Genomic DNA, 22,517 nt, shown 5'->3' with positions numbered 1-22,517 from the left:
TTAAAAAAAAAAACAAACAGTTCAATAAAAGATGGAAAAAGGCCTGAGGCAGTGGCTCATGCCTGTAATCCCAGCACTTTGGGAGACCCAGCGGGGAGGATTGTTTGAGCCTAGGAGTTCAAGACCAGCCTGGGCAACATAGTGAGACTCTCATCTCTACAAAAAAAAAAGTTTTTAATCAGTATGGCATGATGGTGCATGTCTGTAGTCCCAGCTACCCAGGAGGCTAAGTGGGAAGATCACTTGAGCTCGCAAGTTTGAGGGTGCAGTGAGCTATGATCATACCCTTGCACTCCACCCTGGGCAACAGAGCAAGACCTTGTCTCTTAAAAAAATAAAAAATAAAAGATGGAAAAAGATGTGAAAAGATATCTCACCAAAGTGAATACACACAAAGCAAATTAGCATGGTACAACATCTAACATCTTCAGCCATTACAGAAAGGTCAATTAAAACCAGGATGAACTATCACTAAACTCCTAGCTAAAATAAAAATTACTGACAACACCAGGTGCTGGCAAGGATGCAGAACAACTAGCATACTCATATGTTGCTGGTGGAAATTGAAAAACAGCTACTCTGAAAAACCATTTGACAGTTTTTTATAAAGTTAGATATAGCCCAACAATTCCACTTCTAAGTATTTACTTTAGAGAAATGAAGATATATGCACACGAAAACTTGTACATGAACATTGATAGCAGTTATATTTATAATTGCCCAAAACTGGAAACAGTCAAATGTCCTTAATCTGGAGAACGGGTAAGTAACCTTTGGTATATCCACACAATGGAATACTACTCAGCAATAAAAAGGAACAAACTACTGATATATGCCACAACTTGAGTGAATCACAAAGGCACTATGCTGAGTGAAAGAAGCCAGTTTCACAAGGTTACTGTGATACAGTGAGAAATACATATTTGGTCTTTGTCCCTTGTCCCTGACAAAGCTCCTAAAATTTCCTGAGTGATGGGGATGATAGGAGTGTCTTTTGTCATTCATAACAAGCCTCTTTCCACCATATTTGAGTTTATATTAATAAAGTGACTTAGTGGGCTCTTAGATAGCTTCAGGATGGGGGCTGGTTGCCAGAGGAACCAATTATGTGATTATATGGTTGGGACTTTCGGCCCCATCCCCAGACCTCTAGGGAGGGAAAAGGGAATGAGACTGAGTTAATTACCAATGGTCAATGATTTAATCAATTATGCTTATGTTTATAGAATGGAACCTCCATAAAAACACTAAACAATGGGGTTCTGAGAGCCTCCAGGTTGGTGAACACATTGAGGTGCTGGAAGGGGCGGTGCACCTGAGAGGGCCTGGAAGCTCTGCACCCCTTTGCCCTTACCGAGCCCCGCACATCTCTTCCATGTGGCTGGTCCTGAGTTGTATCCTTTATAATAAACTGGCAATAGTAAGTAGAGCACTTTCCTGAGTTCTGTGAGCCATTCTAGCAAATTATTGAACCTGAGGAGGGGGTTTTGGGAACTCACTGACTTTATCTTCTGTCAGCCTTAAGTATGGGTGGCCCAGAACAGGGGCTGTCTCGTGGTATTAGGCCTTTAATGCGTGGGATCTTTCCCAACTCCAAGCATCAGTGCCTGAAGTGAATTGTAGAACATTCAGTTGGTGTCCAGAGAGTTGGGGAACTGGTTCATGTGAGAAGAAAAAAAAACTACACATCAGGTGTCAGAAATGTTGTGAGTAAAAACAATTGAGAATTACATTCTGAATGATTCCATTTATGTAACATACTTGAAAAGACAAAATTTTAGTGACAGAAAACAGATTCGTAGACTCCAGGCCTAGGAGGTCCCAGGAGGCTATGACTGCAAATGTGTAGGGGTAGGGAGGTTTTTGGAGTGATGGCACTGTTCTAGATGCTGATTATGGCAGTAGTTACACAAATCTATACATGTGCTAAGACTCATAGAATTGCACACTAAAAATGTCCATTTTACTATATGTTAGTTTTTTAACTATGTAAATATTTTAAAGACAGGACAGTTTTTGTTGAATACAACTCAGTATATGCCAAAAGTACGACTTAACCATCAAAAGAAACAGCTGGAGATGCATTAACGGAAGTATTCAATCCAGAACAAAGAAAGTTAAGACCCATTGGACTCCAAAGTAATTAGACTGCATCTACAATATTGTGTTTTATTTGGGACATTGATAAAAATCAACAGCATCTAAGGAAGGTGACCACGATGATTAGAGGATGATAGAAAGGATTAGGACTATTTAACCTAGAGAAGAGAAGGCATGACATGGTAACTCTCCCACTATATTAGAAAAATGTCCAAGTAGTTTACTGAGCCCTGTTCTGTGTTACTCTTGAGAAAAAAAAACTGTGTCCCCCAGGGAGTAGTTACAAGAAGGCAGATCTCAAACCACTATACAGGAAAGCTTTCTATCAAGTTGAGAATAAATAAAACGACCTGCCTAGATAAGCAGTGAGCCTCTCGTCATTGGCTGGAAATCACCGAAAATGTTCAAGCAGATGTTAAATAACCATCTATCAAGGTTATTGTCAAAGGGATTACTTCACTGAGTAGGAGACTGATCTATTTAACCTCTAAGGTCTCTCGCAACTCCACCTCCTGTATTCTAAGTTATAAATGATGCTGTAAATCACCCTCACCCTATGTGTATCTCCAACTCCTACACCTCATTACAATGTACACAGGGCTCACAAAATCCCCATGGACTCCTGCTAACACTGACTGTCTCAAGACAGCCTTCAAGGCTGCTTTAATGATTTCTAACCAGCAATGGGAGAGAGATATGCTGAAGAACATGGGAAAAAACTAAAATGTCTGTAGATAATGGATAGATAACTTTTAACCAGGATATAAAGGGAATTAATTTTTGACGCTGCTCTGTTTGATAAGTTATTGTATCAGATCCAAAATGAACTACTACAAGCCTTGAGACCTATTTCGACTTCCCTGATCTGGCCCCTGCTCTAGTCTAGACGAGGAAACTGGGAAGCCCCACGTCCTGAAATTTACCATATGCAAAATAATTCCTGTATTCTTTCCTGCTCTTTTCAGTTCTTTGAATATCAACCTTTATATTTTCCTCTCTGGTTTTCTCAGTGAATTATCTAGGCTCGGATCTTTCAAAAGTCTAACTACAAATTAGGATAAGAGGGACTAATTAAGGTTACAGTGGGCTTGATCAGGGCAGGCAACAGGGTTAACTATAAGCTAACAAAGATTGGAACAAGGGGATGGCTGTGGAGATTAATTTTCTCTGGCAGGACATGAGTCAGGGAAACTGATAAGGATTTGGATACCTGAATTTGGAAGGGCAATATTTAAAGTAGTAGATCAGGCACAGGTTAGATATGATTTCAATCAGAGGTTGTGTCACCCCAGTGATTCTAAGGGAGACGAGTTGAACTGCCCACGTCCATGACCACCATGATGCCTTTCCACATCAGAGCCCATGGGCCTTCCTGGTTGAACTCATCCTCTTGGTGAAATTTGATTACAAATTATTTATATCATCAGATGCAACTTTACTCTTTTCAGGATGTTAATGAAGTTATTATAGTTCTCTTTATCAAGTCCATTATTGAATTTAAGTCTGTTTGGCAGACAAAAGTAGTCTATAGTGTTATAAGTCAGATTACTTATTGCAGCAGGTAATCACTGCAAGCTAGCATGGGACGTTTCTGGGGTGTTGGTTATGTTCTTGATCTAGCTGCATTCAATTTGAAAATTCTGGTTTTTATGGTTTTTACACTTTTCTGTATTTACGTTATACTTCAGTAAAAATGTTCCACAGATAAGAAAAAGCCAGGCTGGGCACGGTGGCTCACACCTGTAATCCCATCACTTTGGGAGGCCGAAGCGGTGGATCGCCTGAGGTCAGGAGTTCGAGACCAGCCTGACCAACATAGTGAAACCCCGTCTCTACTAAAAAAAAAAAAAATACAAAAAATCAGCTGGGCGTGGTGGCAGGTGCCTGTAATCTCAGCTACTATGGAGGCTGAGGCAGAAGAGTTGCTTGAACCCAGGAGGTGGAGGTTGCAGTGAGCTGAGGTCATGCTACTGCAATCCAGCCTGGGCAACAAGAGCGAAACTCTGTCTCAAAAAAAAAAAAGAAAAAAGAAAAAGCCTTGGGCAGAGGCCTCCTGACACCATCTAGGTAGTGGGCAGCCAGCAATGCAATAAGTAGATCTCAGCCTTCTTTCTTTCTTTTCCTGTGTGTGTGCACGGCTCACACCGGCTCATTCAAATCTACACACACCCAGATACAAACAAGATCTGTTCAGAGGCTGGAGAAGCCATCAAGGATGCTCCAATGGGATACATCTGCCTTCTCTTCCCAACTCCGACCCATGTGAGAATCCAGGGGTTGGCAGATGCCATGCTATAGAACAGGATTTAATATTCTGTTCCTCAGTGTTGGAAAGGGGGTCCTCATTCTCTCAGGAGAAATCCAGGTCCCCTGAGGCAGATAAATAAGGCAACTTTAAACATCAGTTAACTAATAATACATGTGTGTATATCTAGCAAAAAGGAAAGAAATACATTAAAATGTCAACAGTTACTTCTGCTGAGTGATAGGATTAACTGACTTTTTAGATTTTTCTCATTTCATTTTTATGTTCTGTATGTGATCATGTATTGTTTTCAAAAAACATGTAAGTGCTATAGTTAAAACTCTTTTTTGTTTGTTGGTTTTCGAGAGTCTTGTTCTGTCGCCTAGGCTGGAATGCAGTGGCGTGATCTCAGCTCACTTCAACCTCCGCCTCCGGGGTTCAGGCAATTCTCCTGCCTCAGCCTCCTGAGTAGCTGGGATTACAGGCATATGCCACCATGCCTGGCCAATTTTTGTATTTTTAGTAGAGACGAGGTTTCACTATGTTGGCCAGGCTGGTCTCGAACTCCTGACCTTGTGATCTGCCTGGCTCAGTTTCCCAAAGTACTGGGATTACAGGCATGAGCCACTGCGCCTGGCTATAGTTAAAATTCTTATGTTTGTATAGGCCATTATTATTTTCAAACATAAGCATAAGTTTTTTCAGTGGATTCTTTGTATATTTTGAATACAAGTTCTTTATCATATGTGTTTTGAAAATATTTTTTCTTAGTCTGTGTCTTGTCTTTCCATTCTCTAAACAGTATCTTTTGCAGAGCAGAAGTTTTAAATTTTAATAAAATCCAACAAACCACTTTTTTCTTTTATGGATTGTACTTTTGGTGTTGCATTGAAAAACTCATTACCAGCAATTGATTCTCTGATATTATTCTCTGATATAATTCTGCTTATGTCACAGAAATAATTCTCTGATACTATTTATCTCCATTTTGCAGATGAAAAAACCAAGACTCAAAGATTAACTAACTTGACTTAGCTCTCACCTGCAGCAAGTAATAGATTTGGGACTGCTTTACATTCCAATGCTTTTTCCACTATAGAATGTTGCAATGCGATCTAATCCTATTATTCTTGCTTTTGTTTTCTTTGCTTTTCTTTCCTTTTTTCTTTTCTCTTTTAAAGTTGCTTTTGGCCAGGTGCAGTGGCTCAAGCCTATAATCTCAGCACTTTGGGAGGCCAAGTCAGGAGGATCACCTGAGGTCAGGTGTTCAAGACCAGCCTGGCCAACATGGCGAAATCCCATCTCTACTAAAAATACAAAAAATTAGCCAAAATACAAAAAATTAGCCCAGCATGGTGACGGCACCTGTAGTCCCAGCTACTCGGGAGGCTGAGGCAGGAGAATCACTTGAACCTGGGAATTAGAGGTTGCAGTGAGCCAAGATCGCACCACTGCACTCTAGCCTGGGTGACAGAGTGAGACTTAAGTGCTGGGATTACAGGCGTGAGCCACCGCGCCTGGCCACTAAGTTGTTTTTAACATAGGATGAGCACAGTTTGCTAGAATAAATGGCAGCTTCCAGAGAAAAACACATTGATGAAGCTAATTCAAAGTCTATCATAACGGCATTGTTAGAAACATGCTCTAAGGTAGCAATGCTAAGGATTGTGAGAGTCCGGGGAACCAGAGGAGCATGTTATAAAAACAAGAGCTCGTTTCCCTAGAAATATACATACACACAACATTTTCCATACAATTTTAGGGGTTCTGAATGCGATGGCTGCTCTTCGACACAAAACATATGCAGAATTAGTTCCCTGGGTTATCTGGGGAAAATATAAAATAATGTAAGAAAATAATATCTATAAAAGCACCATCATAGTTCCTGTGAATAGTTAGCATTCCATAAATTCTCTGAATTTAATACAAAGTCTGATTAATTTGGTTCATAGTAATTTTTGTCTTCAAGTCGAGAATCCATACCCACTCTGCCTCTATTCTACAAATTGGCCACAGGATGTCACTGTTGTTCTAAGGAAAAACTTGAACAGCCCACCACCCCCACAACTTCCACCTCTCACCCCTACCCCCACCCACTGTTCCCAGCCTCCTTAATATAAAAGGACTAAGTAATGACTGCGTGATGAGAAAGGGAGTGAATGAGAACATTGCCTTTGTATCCCAAAAGCTTTGTTTGGCGGGGGGTGTGGGGGGGTGCGGGGGAAGGCCAGGCACAGTAGCTCATGCCTATAATCCTGGCCTCTTTGGGAGGACGAGGCAGGAGGATCATTTGAACCCAGGAGTTGGAGACCACCCCTAGGCAATATAGTCATATCCTCTTCACAGAAAATTTAAAAATTAGCCAGGTGTGGCGGCATGCATCTGTAGTCCCAGACTCAGGAGGCTGAGATGGGAGGATTGCTTAAGCCCATAAGATCAAGGCTGCAGTGAGCCATGATGGCCTCCACTGCACTCCAGCCTCGGTGACAGGGCAAGACCTTGCCTCAAAATAATAATAATAAATTTAATAGTAACGTAATACATTCCATTTGAATATTCTACGAAAATTACTGCACCAACATAATCTTTCAGAGATGCCCTTTTTGTAAAAAGCACTCTTTGGGTTCCGATACCGCCTCCTAACCCAGAAGATCCACGGAAAGTCTCAACCATTCATTTACTGATTCATTAAAGAATTTTTGAATACCCACTATGTGATAGGCACTGTGCATATCACAGTTTGCCAGGAGATTTAGCCATATCTGGTCACTCTCACAATAGCTCTGCATAATTAGGCCCCAGCTTAGGGTGGCAATAGCATAGGGATTTGGTTCAGAGTCCCTAGAGAGAACCTGGTCACCCCAAACAGCCTCTTGTAGTTACTCGACCTGAAAGATGTCATAATGATCCTATATCTTACAGTGCTGCCTGGGGTAATATTCATCCATCACTGCTAAGGTGGGCAGCAGTTATCTGTAAAATGCCCACCTGGCCCCATGGCTTCTTCCTTCTGGGCACCACCAAAGGCACATCAAGATTCACATGATAGTTTTGTTTCATAACAGCGTTTTTGAGATATAATTCACATACCGTAAAATTCACCCTTTAAAAGTATAGAAGTCAGTGGTTTTTAGCATATTCAGAGAGTTGTACAATCATTGTCATTATCTAAATCCAGAACATTTTCATTACCCCATACCCACTACCGCAATAAGAAACCCCATATCCTATTCTCACCCTTTACCCAGCCCCGAACTACCACCAGTCTACTTTCTGTGTGGATGTCCTTATTCTGGATTGATATAAATGGAATCATACAACATAAACTGGTATTTTTTTATTTTACTTTATTTTATTTTTGAGATAGAGTCTCGCTCTGTCACCCAGGCTGGAGTGCAGTGGCACGATCATTGCTCACTGCAGTCTCAATCTCCTGGGCTCAAGTGATCCTCCCATCTCAGCCTCCCTAGTAGCTGGGACTACAGGCACCCACCAAATATTGTTTTAAATTTATTGCAGAGATGAGGTCTTGCTACATTGCCCAGGCTTATCTTGAACTCCTGGTCTCAAGTGATCCTCCTGCCTCCCAAACTCAGCCTCCCAAACTGTCAGGATTACAGGCGTGAGCCACTGCATTTGACTCAGCATAAACTATTTTTAAATGACAAGGGAAAGTAATTATGTCACGTATTTCAGGAATTCTGTCATAACTGCCATGGCTTGATAGGGTGAGTTTCTGCTTCCAAAAAAGGGCTTCCAGAGTAGGACCTAACATATAAATCTATAAATCCTTATAATATAAATCATGAACTACCTTGGGGGATTCTTTTTTAACTTTACTAAACAATACAGCCAAATTGAAGTGAAGCTGGTTTTGCTCACGACAAAAGTGGCTGAAATTAATCTTCTAAAATCATTTTTAAAGTATATTCTGCAAGATTGTGGGGTCCGGGTACAGTGCTTATATCTATTATTTTATATTCTAAAGTAGGAGACAAGAATAATGAACTACAAGCTTCTGCTAGTCTATCTTAGTTAATCATTAAATAAACATCCAAATCCTACATACAGGTACACAGAGTAAAGTGAACTGACAATAACCCAATAACCAGCCTGGGGGTGGAGAATAACATCTATAGGGAGAACCCGCACCAGCCATTGGACTAGCCATCTTCCTCCCACCAATTCCATGAAGTAGGTACTATTAAAATGAACAAAAAGAAAAAAAATAAAAGAGTCAGTGGGATTCAATAACTTAACCAAGGGAGATTGCATCCCTGGCATGTGAAAGTGCTAAGTAACGATTAAAAACACAGAATCAGGGCCGGGCATGGTGGCTCAAGCCTATCATTTCAGAATTTTGGGAAGCTGAGGCAGGCAGTTCTCTTGAGGCCAGGAGTTCAAGACCAGCCTGGCCAACATGGTGAAACTCCATCTCTTCTAAAAATACAAAAATTAGCCAGGCATGGTGGCCAGCACCTATAATCCCAGCTACTCTGGAGGCTGAGACAGGAGAATTGCTTGAACTCGGGAGGTGGAAGTTACAGTGAGCCAAGATCGCACCATGGCACTCCAGCCAGGGCAACAGAGCCAGACTCTGTCTCAAAAAATAAAAATAAAAATGGTGACTGGGGAGGGCTGTGGCCTGAGCTGACCTCGCGGTGCTGCAAAATGCAGCCTCTCAGTCAGTACGCAGGCTTAGGACAGTGAGTACACTGGTGATGCCACCCTGTTCGCACTCCACGCAATGTCTTCTGTATCTTGTTTCCTCCATCCAGTAAACACAAGTACCATCGCTCCCACATGCATTGTAATACATGTATTACAAGGATGGGGGAGAAGGGTTTGAAGAGCTACTGCCTCCTGCAACAGCTCCATTACGTCACTGTAGATACAGACTAATAAAGTTTTCTCTATTTTCTTAAAAAGGAAAGTAAAACCAGGTCAATGAAGTGATAACAAGAACTAATGACCACGAAGGTGTTTCCTGCTCATATCCAAAGGCAATAAGGGCAATTAAACTGATTTATGGCAACAATAATGATGCTACTGTTATCACAACTGACTTTGTCAGCAATGTCTTTATTTTTAAAAGACAAAGTCCTTTTGGTCCTACAAGTCTGCCTAGATTTCTGGGTGAAGGAACTTCAGGAGGAGGGGGGAAAAGCTGTTCCCTAAAACAAAGAAAGAACAAACTTGACTTTCAAGTTTTCTTAATAAAATATACTATCTCTATATTTGCATAACTTCCCGTTTGCCTCCTTTGAATTGTTTTGGAGAAGAATCAATAGTCAATAAAAGAAATCCTTGCTATTTGTGACCTTGGAGCTGTCGGTTGAGCACATAAGTAGAAGCTCGTTAACATTCCAATACCTAAAATTTGAAGCACCTGTGTATTTGAACGCTCTGCTGTTTCTCCCAATATCTAGGGCATCTGTCTGCTTATTGCAGAAATTGTCAATCTGTGCTATTCAGTAGAATCACATAGGGAGTTTTTAAAAACCATTAATCCCCAGGTTATGCCCCTAGAGACTCTGATTCCACTGATCTGGAATGCAACCTGGGCATCAGGAATTTCAAAGACTCCGGAGTTATAGACAACCAAATATGGAAGTTGGTACTTAGTTGGCAGTCACATGGGTCTTTTGTCCTTCCTCAGTTTCAGCAGTTCTGGAGGATGGCTCCTTATATTTTGAAGTCTCCCTTGAGGTCCCTTCACTACTAAGTAAATTTTAATTTTCAATATGGCCCATGGTCCATATTTTATGTCAGACCATGCCAACCTGAGCCTTCAGGACAGGTCTCCTAAATGGACATGAATTAGTGAGAGTTACCTTTCTCACAATCTCAACAGAAATAAACCCTGATAGATACCCAAGTGTATCAGTTCATACTACATCAAATTACCATAGACTGGGTGGCTTAAACAGCAAACTTTTATTTCTCACAGTTCTAAAGACTGGGAAGTCCAAGTCTGGTGAGGTCTCACTTCCCAGTTTCCAGATAGCCATTTTCTTCTTGTACCCTCACATGCTGAGAGAGAAAGCTCTGGTCCCTTCATCACCTTATAACAGCATTGATCCCATCCATGAGGGCTCCATCCCTTGACACAATTACCTCTCAAAGACCTCACCTCCCAGTACCATCACATTAGGCATTAAGATGTCAATATATCAATTTGGTTGGGGGGTCATTTGGGGAACATTTGGTCATAACACCCAGTAACAGAAATTAGCTGAATGAAGAAATAGTTTGAGTATAAACTTACAAAAAAAAACGTATTTCTGGTAGTGTATCTGTTTAAAAATTAAAATCTTATGTTCAATTCTGTTGTTTTTCTTCTGTATGCAATAAGATAGAATTGTTACTTCAGTATAGTATGAAATAACGTAGTATGATTAAAGTTTATAATTTAGCTATAAAGCAGTGTACCTTTTTACTGTCACAGGAAAACTGAAATCCAATGGAAACTACCAACCAAAAAAGAATATCTTACAAGATGATTGGACCAATGAGAAAGAATACTGAATTTAGCATTAAATTATTTCCACTTCACACAGACATTTATGAAGCATCTACTAGGTGGCTGGCACTGTGCTAAGGACTCAAGATTCAAAAATGCACCTTTTAGGGCTGACCATCTAGTGAGAGAACAGATCATTTCAATATATTGTGGTCAGTGCTCCACTAGAAAGAACAACAGAGCAGGAGCCTTGACCTCAAGCAGGAGAATAGTGAAGGGGTAGGGAAACCTAATGGAGGAAATGACTTTGCTATATTTTAAAAGATTGTTATCCACGTGCAGTGAAATGCCGGTGTTTAGGGGATAGAGCCTCAGTTAAAGAATGCTCCACCTTCCTCCAGGTTCTGAACCAGCTCAGAAATGGACTCAGCTAGGGACTAAATTAGAGATCAAAATCTCAGCTTTATTATTGTTACCTTTGCTTTAATCTAAGAGGAAGGATGGCTTTGCCAGGAGAGGAGGAAACAGTGATGGGGGAATCCTGTGATTTTCTGCTCCCTATCACAGTGTGCTTTCTGGAATCTACAGTTACATAAACAGAGGAGTTTGCTAAATATGTTCAAATTACTCATTATTGTTCACTGAGTGAGGCAGCTGCATCAGCGTCCTTAAAAGACCTTAAGGAGAACATACTTCTAGTTCTCACAAACTGTAATCGGGAAAAAAAAAAAAACTGCTTTGTTTTTATTTGAACTTATATCAGAGTCAGTTCTAAGTTGTATAATCTATTTGGCACAGACTGATTTATGGACATTCATATTTATTATCAAACTTGGTCCTAAAAGCTAAATGGGAGATGTCCAGACTAGCTTATTTTAGAGCCTAGAGTCCACAGTCATGCAATAAATTTTTTAAAAAAGTATTCCTGGCCGGGCGCGGTGGCTCACGCCTGTAATCCCAGCACTTTGGGAGGCCGAGACGGGCGGATCACGAGGTCAGGAGATCGAGACCATCCTGGCTAACCCGGCGAAACCCCGTCTCTACTAAAAAATAGAAAAAACTAGCCAGGCGAGGTGGCGGGCGCCTGTAGTCCCAGCTACTCGGGAGGCTGAGGCAGGAGAATGGCGTGAACCCGGGAGGCGGAGCTTGCAGTGAGCCGAGATCCGGCCACTGCACTCTAGCCTGGGCGACAGAGCGAGACTCCGTCTCAAAAAAAAAAAAAAAAGTATTCCTGCAGGGTTTATTTATACACACACACACACACACACACACACACACACACACACACACACACACACACATATAATATTGATCTCTATCAACCACCATGTAAATTTTTGCGGAGGGCAAGTTAGACTCAAAGGTAATAAAAGCCACAGTAAAGCCACCTCTACTAGAGTATCTAAAATTAGGAGCCATGAAATATAGTCCCTTTTTCTGATTTCTACCTGGGAAGAAACAGTTACACAAAGCATTCATGTTTATAGTAGATTTTACTTAAAGTCTTGTGAGATAAATGGGGTATACATCACAATCCAACAGGTAATTTAAAACTGAGAATTGTATGTCCATGCCATTGAAATGACCTTCTGTCATGTATTGAAGTTGTCATTTCATAATACTTTCGAACCTCCCACCAGGTTTCTCGGTGCTCCTCTCCTTTCCCCCACCCTCCTCATAATGTGAGTATCCTAAAGTTATCTGTACAAGCTGATGGCCTTCCAGAAAGCATTTTTCATGCTGTTTACTTTTTTATTAGTACAGATAATAACATTACAGCTTACAAAATGGATTTTCTAAGCTTTACTAGTTATGTTATAATCAGTAGATACTAAAAATTCCAAGAAATAAACAACTTTTTTCTTCTTTCTATAACCTCTCTGATCTTTAAAACTTAACCTGATGGTTAATGTGCTGTAAATAGTTCCAACATCATCAGATTGTTTTTGTGTTTTGGATTTGCATGAAAGAACAATAATGATGAAACTCATTCCATTCATAATGTTTATGTTTAATACTGTGAGAAGTTGTACTTTTTATCAGCCCATTGAGCACTGAAGCTTAATTTTAGTGTACAGATCATACTGTCAGACAAAATCATAACCTTTTAAATGTATTGCTATATACTATTAATGGCATTCTATTAAAATAACTTTAGGCATCAGAGTAGATCAATCTACTTTGGAAGTGTGGGCTGAAAATGTTTATAAAATGCTTTATTAAAATTATTAATAATGAAATATAAATAATTACAGATATTTTCATCTTTTTTTATACAGAAGATACACAGAAACTATGATGTAGATTGACTAGATCAAGGCCATGCTACGTGTGTAATACAGTGGTATTATGCTATGGATATAAATAACTGTACTTAGTTTTCGTAGAGTGGTTGCCATGGAAATGTTTATCATTTTGTCAACGAAGGTCAACACATGAAGGTCTGCTCATTTTTTAAATGGAGGTTGAGGTAATGTTATAAATGTGAATTTAAAAGACAACTTGATGGTCTGATAGGTTTAGATTGGGGAAGAAGATGTATCCAGCAGAGAACAAGCATAAGGAAAGCACAAGGCACATACTGGGAATTAGGTTTAATAGTTCAGGATACCTGCCCATTGGCAAATAGTGAAATGCAAGGCTAGAATTCTGGGGTAACCTGGCTTGATAACAAGATATAGATATATATAGATATAGATACAGATTTTTTTTTTTGAGATGGAGGCTTGCTCTGTTGCCCAGGCTGGAGTGCAGTGGCACTCTCTCCACTCATTGCAACCTCCACCTCCCAGGTTCAAGTGGCTCTCCTGCCTCAGACTCCCGAGTAGCTCGGATTACAGGCACACACCACCATGCCCGGATAATTTTTGTATTTTTAGTAGAGACGAAGTTTCACTATGTCGGCCAGGCTGGTCTTGAACTCCTGACCTCAAGTGATCTGCCCACCTCGGCCTCCCAAAGTGCTGGGATTACAGACATGAGCCACGCGCCCAGCCAATAATGATAATTATAAAGAGAAGTGAACCTTTTAAAGGTTAAGAAAGAGTCACTGAAGTATATGATAAATGAAACAAGGAGTCATTGGTTTGTTTCCAGTTTACCAGATTGGAAGTCAATGGGACTGCTGACATTGAGAAAAGGCCTAGTTATCTCATTACTAGTAGCATCAAAACACAGGGACTGCAGTTACTATAAGGAGAACTGGGGATCTTAATAGGAAGATAGGAGGTGATAAGCACAGAGCCTTTCTCTCTTCTCCATCCTGCCCTTATGCCACTGCCAACCTTTTATACTAAATAACATCTCAACCTACCCGAGCAAGAATACATTGCTTTGGATATGGCACATTAAGAAAATGAGCATGCTTTTACAGCATGGGACACAATTCTTAACGGCATATATTAATTGCTGATGAATTTAATCACAGTTGAGAATTCTGTGTGTATTGCATTCCTTTTCAGTGATTGCATTCCTTTTCAGTAAACAAAACATTTCTCATTGATACAACCTCTATGATATCCAGGAACACACCCCATAGAACATCTTGTACATAAACCATAATGTTTCATTTTACATAAGCTTGAAGTATTTAAATGGATTCCACAACTTCTTTATAGTAAGAAAGTCTTTGTTTTCAACAAAAGAACAAAAGATTCAATAAATTCAACAATTCAGTAAACAGATTAAATATTTTAAAATAAAAATGTGTAGAGTTAAGTCAAACTCCCTATTAGCTCCTTTTTGTATTTTAAAACAATTTGCAATAAGCACTACTCAGGAACTTGTGGCATGTATTTGTTGATTGTCTTCACGTAGAAGTTAAGGAATAGGTCAGAGGTAAGGTTCAGATCAAACACTTGGAATAGCTTAAAATAATTCTCCCTTTAAAGACTTTTTGCTTAGTATCAATTTTCTAAAGTTAGACTTGGAAAGTTGTTCCTAAATGCAGTAATTTTGTCTTTAGATAGAAATACATTTCAAAAAACAAAAGCTAACAAGTGTTGGTGAGGTTGTGGAGAAATTGGCACCCTTGTACACTGCTGGTGGAAATGTAAAATGGTGCAGCCTCTACGAAAAACAGTTTGGAACGTCCTCAAAAAGATTAAAAAATAGAGCTGCCATATGATCCCGCAACCCCACCTCTGGTATATATTCAAAAGAATTGAAATCAGGATCTTCAAGAGGTGTCTGCATTCCCATGTTCATTGCAGCATTATTCACAATAGCCAAGATATGGCAGCAACCCAATTGTTCATCAACAAATGAATGATTGAAGAAAATGTATATACAGCCATATGGCACTTAATGGGCATACATTTTTAGAAGTGCATTGTGAGGTGATTTTGCCATGTAAACATCATAGAGTACACAAACCTAGATGGTACAACCTTCCTATATTAAATGATATAGCCTATTGCTCCTGGATTACAAACCTGTACAGCATGTGACTGTACTGAATAATGTAGGCAATTGTAAGTATTTATACAACTAAACATAGAAAAGATACAGTAAAAATATAATCTTATGGGACCACAGTCATATATGCAGTCTGTGGTTGACCAAAACATTGTTATGTGGCACAGGACTGTACATACAATGAAATATTATTCAGCCCTAAAAAAGAAAAAAAATCCTTCCATTTGCAACAACATCATAGACCTGGAAGACATTATGCTAAGTAAAATAAGTTACAAATACTGCATGATTCCTCTTATATGAAGCATCTAAAATAATCAAACATGTACTATAGAGGGAGACAATAGAATGGTAGTTACCCAGGGCTGTGAGGAAGAACATATGGGAGTTGTTCAATGGGTACAAAATTATAGTTAAACAATATGAGCTAGTTCCAGAGATGTGCAGTACAACATAGTGTTTATAGTTAACAATAAGGTACTGTGTACTTAGAGTTGGGCATGGTGGCACATGCCTGTAGTCCCAGCTACTTAGGAGGCTGAGATAGGAGGATCACTTGAGCCCAGGAGTTCAAAACTAGATTGGACAACATAGAGAGATCCTGATTCAAAAAATATATATATCTCTTGTTGTGCGCTCTCCACACAAAAAAAAATAAAAATAAAAATAAAAACCACAAAGCGACACAAGGAAACTTTTGGAAGTGAGGGATATGTATATTGTCTTGGATGTAATGTTGGTAACAGAAGTATATACATATGTCCAAACTCACCAAATTGTATACAATAATTACTTGCAGTTTGTTGTATACCAATTATATCTCAATAAAACTAGAAAAAAGAAATATATTTCAGTCAACGCTGACTGCCAAGTTACTGAACAAAGAGCAAAATATTTGCACCAAAGGGCATTTTATGTTATATAAACTCTAGATTGTAGATTATTTTTAGTCTTGAGGTTGTAAAATAGAATTTGACTTGCTGAATGTCTTCTAATAAGGCATGTCTGCTTGGAAGAAAGAATAGCAATCACTGGGGCATCCAACATATGGTGGGAACCCAATGAAAGGTGAAAGCTGACACTTTGGAGGAAAGGTTGTTACTATTATCTGTGAACTCTCAACATTAATAAAGAAGATATCATTTTTATTTTATTTTTCTTTTTCTATTTTTTTAAGCCCTCATACATACGTGTTGTCAAGGTTGATCATTTTTTAAAGGAGATGGATGCAGTAGGGAGAAGAAGAAATGACTCGGTGACATAAGGCTAATAACCAGCTTTTATTCTTGTTTTGACTTGACTGTGTTTCTCTGCTATCCAGGCTATCCACTCAGTGAAATGTCTTTCACTGAGATATAAACTCCATGAGGGTAAATGCCATGTCTGGTTTGTTCAGGAGCATTACTCCAACATTGAGCACAGAACCAGGCACATAACTGACCTTCAATAAATATCTCCAGAAGTATATAAATGAACCATGCTGTTCAAAGATATTTTTAAAATGTAGTTTTCGGCCGGGCGCGGTGGCTCAAGCCTGTAATCCCAGCACTTTGGGAGGCCGAGGCGGGCGGATCACAAGGTCAGGAGATGGAGACCACAGTGAAACCCCGTCTCTACTAAAAATACAAAAAATTAGCCGGGCGCGGTGGCGGGCGCCTGTAGTCCCAGCTACTCAGGAGGCTGAGGCAGGAGAATGGCGGGAACCCGGGAGGCGGAGCTTGCAGTGAGCCGAGATCGCGCCACTGCACTCCAGCCTGGGCAACAGCGTGAGACTCCATCTCAAAAAAAAAAAAAAAAAAAAAAAAAATGTAGTTTTCCTTGAAATTTTAAAGTAAAAATTTTGCCTTACACATATTATATATTTTGACCCAAAACATCTTAAGAAACAAGTTTATTTGTAGAGAACAAATCAGTGTAACTGGGATATCCATGACTTTAAATATTTGTCTTTTCTTTGTGTTAGAACCATCCAAATTCTTCACATTTAGCTGTTGAAATATACAATAGGCCAGGCATGGTGCCTCATGTCTATAATCCCAGCACTTTGGGAGGCTGAGGTGGGAGGATCACTTGAGGCCAGAAGTTCAAGACCAACCTGCCCAACATAGCAAGATCCCATCTCTATTTTAAAAATGAAGAAGAAGGCCGGGCGCGGTGGCTCAAGCCTGTAATCCCAGCACTTTGGGAGGCCGAGACGGGCGGATCACAAGGTCAGGAGATCGAGACCATCCTGGCTAACACGGTGAAACCCCGTCTCTACTGAAAAATACAAAAAACTAGCCGGGCGAGGTGGCGGGCGCCTGTAGTCCCAGCTACTCGGGAGGCTGAGGCAGGAGAATGGCGTGAACCCGGGAGGCGGAGCTTGCAGTGAGCTGAGATCCGGCCACAGCACTCCAGCCTGGGTGACAGAGCAAGACTCCGTCTCAAAAAAAAAAAAAAAAATGAAGAAGAAATATACAACGGGTTATTGTAAACTATAGTCACCCTACTGATCTATCAAACACTGAGCCTTACGTCATCCATCAAACTGTATCTCCCACCCATTTTCAACCAAAATGTTCAGATGATTTAAAGTGATCATTTATTAGGTCTGAATGATCTGCATAATGCCACAGGTTTTTATTTTTGTAGCCCCAGTATTGCTCTGAGATAGGCACAAAGTGTTACTAAACACTTAAAAACAAAGCAGAATTTGGGAAGTAATTTTTTATAAATATCTTCTAATTGCTTGTTGAAATTCTTTCTTCATGAGTCCTACATAAGTCATTCATTTATTCACTAATTCAACAAATATTTATTGATACTCCATTAGGTCCCAGATGCTGTGCTAGATACTGGGAATACAGTTGGTAGTTTTTAAAAAGTTAAATATATACCTATCACATGACCCAGCAATTTCACTTGTAGATATTTACCCAAAACAAGTGAAAATCTATATCCCAAAAAGACTTATGCATTCACGCTCTTGGCAATTTTATAATTTTATCAAGTTGTGCATGAATGTCCTTGACAACCTCCAGCAGACAACTGGAAACAACCGAAATGTCCAAAAGGTGAAACAAATTGTGGTATATCCATAGAATACAACACAAGACAGCAATAAAAAGAAACGAACTATTGATGCATGTAACAAGATGTATAAATGTCAAAAACTTGCCAAATGAAAGAAGTCAGATACAAAACAATACATACAGTACATAATTTATTGTACCACTTATATGAAATTCTAAAACACTCAAAACTATGGTATGGCAAATTTATGTTATATATGTTTTACCACAATTTAAAATACGAAAAAAGTCTATAGTGATATTAATAAAAAACAAACAAGTGGTTTCCTGGGGTCTAGAATTGACTGCAGAGTAACATGAGGAAAGTTTTTGGGGTGACAGAACTGTTCTATATCTTGATTATGGGATTGATTATATAGATGCACACACTTGTCAAAACTCATCGAAGTGTACACTTAAAATAGGTACATTTCATTGTTTGTAAATTATACCTCGGTAAAGGTACTTGGTGAGGGGAGAGTTGAAAACCTACCAATGGGTACCATGCTCAGTGCCCAAGTGATGGGTTCAATTGTACACCAAACCTCAGCATCACACAATATATCCTTGTAAGAAACCTACACATGTACCCCCAAATCTAAAATAAAAGATGAATTTTTTAAAAAAAGAAATGCACTATCAAGCCTTGAAAAGACATGGAAGAACCTTAAATGCATATCACTAAGTGAAAGGAGCCCATCTGGAAAGGCAACATACTATATGATTCCAACCATATGACATTCTATAGAAGGCAAAACTGTGGAGACAGTAAAAAGACCTGTGGTTTCCACAAGTCAAGGGGGCAGAAGGCACGGATGAATAGGTGGGGCACAGGGGATATTTTAAGACAGTGAAACTATTCTGTACAATGCAGTGATGGTGGACACATGTCATGTCATTATGCATTTGTCAAAATCCATAGACTATAAGAGAGAAAAATGTGAACCCTAATGCAAGCTATGGATCTTGGCTAATAACTTATCTATACTAGTTCATAAACTATATAAAATGTACCCCACATTGCAAGATGCAAGATGCTAATCATAGAGGAGAAGCTGGGGTAGAGGAGGGGATACATGGGACTCTGTACTTTCTACTCAATTTTTATGTAAACCTAACACTTACCTAAAAAATAAAGTTATTTATTTATTTATTTTGAGTCAGAATCTTGCCCTTTCACCCAGGCTGGAGTGCAGTGACACGATCTCGGCTCTCTGCAACCTCTGTCTCCCAGGTTCAAAAGATTCTTGTGCCTCAGCCTCTCAAGTAGCTGGAATTACAGGCATGCACCACCATGCCTGACTAAATTTTTTTTATTATTTTTAGTAGAGACGGGGGTTTGCCATGTTGGCCAGGCTGGTCTTGAACTCCTGACCTGAAATGATCCACCCACCTCGGCCTCCCAAAGTGCTGGAATTACAGGCGTGAGCCACCTTACCCATAAAGTATATTAATTTTTTTAAGTATGTGAAAGTCAGTTATATGCATATTGATGAGTAATAGGTTGTCATTGTCTTTCCCCAGTCATTTCAAAAGTTCTACTCTGATGCCAGTATATTAACGTTGCTGCACAGCAAATTATCACAATCTTAGAAGTTTAAAATACACAAACGTATCACCTCACAGTTTTTGTGGGTCAGGAGTACAGACTGGGTCTCTGCTCAAAGTCTCAGCCAAAGTCAAGATTCAGTCAAGAATGTGATCTCATTAAACCCATTCAGGTTGCTGGCAGAATTCAGTTCCTTGTGGGTAAATGACTGCAGTTTCCGTTTCCTTGCAGTCTCTCAGCTCCTAGAGGCCACTCTCAGTTCCTAGCCATGTGACTCTCTCACAACATGGCTTCTATTTCATCAAAGCCAGCAGGAGACTCTCTTTTAAAGGCTCACCTTTTGATAAGCTCAGGCCAGCAAGGATAATCTCTCTTTTGACTACTTTTTTTTTTTTTTTTTTTTTTGAGATGGAGTCTTGCTCTGTCACCCAGGCTGGAGTGCAGTGGCCGGATCTCAGCTCACTGCAAGCTCCTCCTCTCGGGTTCACGCCATTCTCCTGGCTCAGCCTCCCGAGTAGCTGGGACTACAGGCACCCGCCACTTCGCCCGGCTAGTTTTTTGTATTTTTAGTAGAGACTGGGTTTCACCTATGTTAACCAGGATGGTCTCGATCTCCTGACCTCGTGATCTGCCCGTCTCGGCCTCCCAAAGTGCTGGGATTACAGGCTTGAGCCACCGCGCCCGGCCTTCTTTTGACTACTTTAAAGGACATTAATCACATCTGCAAAATTACTTCACCTGTCACAAAACATAACCTAATCAGAGGACTGATATTCTATCATATTCTTCTGCACTCAAGAAGAGGGGATTATATAAGGCATATACACCAGGAAATCAAGAATCTTAGGGGCTATTTAGAATTCTGCCTACCACAGTAGGCCCTTTGGCCTCCAACAATCTGTATTCCTTCCAAAGGGGAAAAAACTTCCTCCCTCCTGAGGTTTCCCCCATCTTCTTACAGCATCAGCTCAAAATCCAAATTCTCATCATCTGAATTATCTATATCTGGTGAAGATGAGGCTGGGTGTGATCCATTAAGCTCAGTTCTTCAAAGTACAATTCCTTTCTGTGGACCTGTGAAACTAGAGACAAGTCTGCTCCCAACACTCCATCATACAATGGTGGGACTGACATGGAATAACAGTTACAGACATATCAATACAAAAATGGGGAAAGGGAATAAGGAAATGGAAGGTAAAAATGAGTCACTGGTGTATAACAATTCTGTCATTCATCTGGACAAATGTTGGATTTTTATTGATTAAGTTTTAAGATCTGGGAATAATCTTCCTTGACTTTCAACCTACGCTTTGGGCTCTTGGTTCCATTGTGAGTCATTCTTGCTTTTTCATGGAAGGTAGCACATGTTTGATTAAGCTCATCAGCCTGCTTCCTACCAACAGGATTTTGCTAGCTCTAAAAGCTCCTGCTTGCTCACAAGTTCCAAAGCCAATTCTCTGATTTGTCCTCCCCAAAGACAGGGTCTCTCTCTGTCACCCAGGCTGGATTGTGGTGGTGAAATCAATAGCTGACTGTAGCCTCAAAGTCCTGTGCTCAAGTGATCCTCCTGACTCAGCCTCCCAAGTATCTGGGACTACAGGTGCACACCAGTGCAACTGGCCCACATTTGTATTAGTGTTGTATTGCTCCAAATAACCACAGATTTAGCAGCTTAAAACAAAACAGTTATTATCTTATCATTTCTGTAGGCCAGAAGTCCAGGCGCAGCTTACCTGGGTTCTCTGCTTCAGGGTCTCACCAGGCTGCAATTCAGATATTTCCTAAGGCCACATACAGCCTCATCAGAAGCTCAACCTGGGAAAGATCCACTACCAAGCTCATTCAAATTGTTGGCAAATTTCAGTTCTTTGGACCTATAGGACGAAGGACAAATGTCTCTGGTACTAATTCATATCATAGAACCTGGCCTCTTTTTTTTTTTTTTTTTTTTTTTTTGAGACGGAGTTTCACTCTTGTCACCCAGGCTGGAGTGCAATGGCGCAATCTCCACTCACTACAACCTTCACCTCCCGTGTTAAAGGAATTCTCCCGTCTCAGCCTCCTGAGTAGCTGGGATTACAGGCGCCTGCCACCACACCTGGCTAATTTTTGTATTTTTAGAGGAGACAGGGTTTCACCATGTTGGCCAGGCTGGTCTTGAACTCCTGACCTCAGGTGATCCGCCTGCCTTGCCCTCCCAAAGTGCTGGGATTACAGGCATGACCCACTGCACCCAGCCTAGCAGCTGGCTTTTTCAAGGCAAGCAGGAAGGTCTTTCTCACTCCAGTTCGCTGAGACCAAGTCTTTTATAACATAACAGTCATGGGAATGACATTTCATCACCTTTGCTATATTCTATTGACTAGAAGCAAATTCACAGGTTCCAACCACACTCATAGGGAGGAGATTATACAAGGACATGATTCATTGGAGTCCACCTTAATATGTGTACACTCAATTTCCCTTTGTCTCCATTACCCTCTTCAATCTGAGAAAAACACCTCACGCCTTTCACATTAGTATCCCTAGTATTTGGCATATAGCCTGACACACAGGAGCTCTAAATAATAATCCAAAGCTGCAGTTATCAAAGTTTTGGTTTGGGGACCCCAGTATCCTCTTAAAAACATTATTGAGGACCTAAAAGAGCTTTTGTGTACATAGATTATATCTATTAATACTGAGGGTTTTAAA

This window comes from Macaca thibetana, chromosome 12 (assembly GCF_024542745.1).
Source record: "Macaca thibetana thibetana isolate TM-01 chromosome 12, ASM2454274v1, whole genome shotgun sequence".
Lineage (NCBI taxonomy): Eukaryota > Metazoa > Chordata > Mammalia > Primates > Cercopithecidae > Macaca > Macaca thibetana.
Note: the sequence above shows the minus strand (reverse complement) of the source record.